We start from the raw sequence: 2,281 nt of genomic DNA, 5'->3' as shown, positions 1-2,281 counted from the left end.
ACACACACACTCACACACACACACACACATATATATATATATATATAAATACATATATATATTAGCACACGCAGATATGTATGTGCACATGTGTAAACATGCGCTTTTCGTGTCAAAATCACAATTCAACGAATTTCAAAAACGTCGAAACTTTATTTACAATGTTTCCATGAAACAAATACATACTTCAGTGTGTGTATGTGTGTATGGTTGATTGTGTGTGTATGTGTGTGTTTGTCTGTGTGTGCGTGCGTGCGTGTGTATGCGCATGCGGGCGTGGCTGTGTGGTAAGAAGCTTGCATTCCATCCACATGGTTCTAGGTTCCATCCCTTTGTGTGGCACCTCGGGCAAGTCTTTTCTACCATAGCCTCTAGCCGACCAAAGTCTTGCGACTGGTTTTGGCAGACGAAAACTGAAAGAAGCCCGTCATATATATATATATATATAATATATATATATATATATACATATATATACATATATATATATATATATATATTTGTGGGTGTGTGTATGTTTCTGTTTCTCCCCTCCCACCCACCGCTTTATAACCAGTATTGGTGCGTTTACATCCTCGTAACGTAACGGTTCAATAAAAGATTATTGTTGTTGTTGTTATTATTATTATTATTATTATTATTAGTAGTAGTAGTAGTAGTAGTAGTAGTAGTAGTAGTAGTAGCAGTAGTAGTAGTGTATGACAAATCACAGCTCGCATTGCTGGGTTCTGATGGAAAGTGTCAGCTGCCCACATCCAGCAGACTAAGGACCCTCTGCCAAGAATTCTTACAGTTCCAAGCAATGCTGACTTTCGTAGGTGTCCTACCTTTACGCTTGCACCGGTCTTTTCCAGCCATGTTCGTAGTTGAGCGCTGACACTTCCAACTGCTCCAGTTACCCTTTGCTATCGTGTTTACTCGCTTCGTTGACCACGACTTTCGTATTTCCCAGTCGTTTATTTCTTCTTCTCCTTCTTTCACATTGATCCTGTTGTCACTGGAGCATGCTATGTCGATTATCATACATTTTCTCTCCTTTTTATTCACCACAAAAATATCCGATTTATGATGTCTGATCATATCGCCAATATGACCAAGGAAGCCATTCAAACGCATGGCTGGGAAGTGCTGCCACACTTGCCGTACTCTCCTGATTTGGCACCAACGGATTTCCACCTCTTTCCATCTCTTTCAAATGCTATTCGCGGAGTTTCGTTCAATACTGATGCAGAACTGAGAGCTTGGTTGGATCAATTTCTCGAGTCGAAATCGGGTGATTTCTACCAACGAGGTATTGAAAATCTTGTTGAACGTTAGGAAGAAGTTGTAAACAACAAGGGTGAATACATTATTGATTAATTAGTTGTTATTTTTTATTAAACCTTTTAAAATTTTTAAATTAAAAAAAAAACCGCTTGAACTTAGTTGCCAACCCAATATTATCCATACTAATGTGTACGTGAAAAATTCAATCAAAAGTTACTTAGAATTTTTAATTAAAGGAAATAAACTCATTTAAATATATTATGAGAAGACAGAAACAAAAGAACTGCAAATAAATATTGTCATAATATAATTTTGCTAAATATATTCTCAAAGAAACACCATTATTTACTTGCTATTTACACAAAAGTTTATTCAAATAAATATCTTTAACCCTCACCACGCCAATACGAAATAATATAAATAATATTTTAGGTGAATAGTGGCTGGGAATGCAGAGCGAAAACTTAGGTGTGGTGTTTGACACGATAGATTTAGGCATAGGATTCAATACACGAAAAGGTGTGATAACAAAACAACCAAATTTTAATAATATATACATATACATGTATATTTGTATGTGTATATATGTATATATATGCTTATATGTATATGTCTGTTATACATATATTTATATACGTACATTTATGTGCGTGTGTGTGTGTGTGCATGTGCGTGTGTGTGTTTGTGCGTGTGTGTTTGTGCTTGTGTGTGCATGTGTGTGTGTGTGTATCTCAGTATAGAATTAAATATATAAAAAAACGAGTTAATTTAGAACTTTTTACACAAATATTAGCATATTTTCCCAACAAGGCGCACAAAGAAATCAAAAGCAAATTATTTTTCTTCTCAGGTATATTGTAGATGGGAATGCAAAAGCAAAAAGTCAGGTGTCGTGAGGGTGTTGATGGGACGGCTATCATCTATCAAGAGTAAAGCAATCATGTATGTATGCATGTATGTATGTATGTATGTATGTATGTATGTATGTATGCATGTCATTACTCAATTGTATTTG

This window comes from Octopus bimaculoides, chromosome 28 (assembly GCF_046866305.1).
Source record: "Octopus bimaculoides isolate indiv1 chromosome 28, ASM4686630v1, whole genome shotgun sequence".
Lineage (NCBI taxonomy): Eukaryota > Metazoa > Mollusca > Cephalopoda > Octopoda > Octopodidae > Octopus > Octopus bimaculoides.
The sequence above is the reverse complement of the archived record's forward strand: the minus strand, read 5'-3'. Positions refer to the sequence as shown.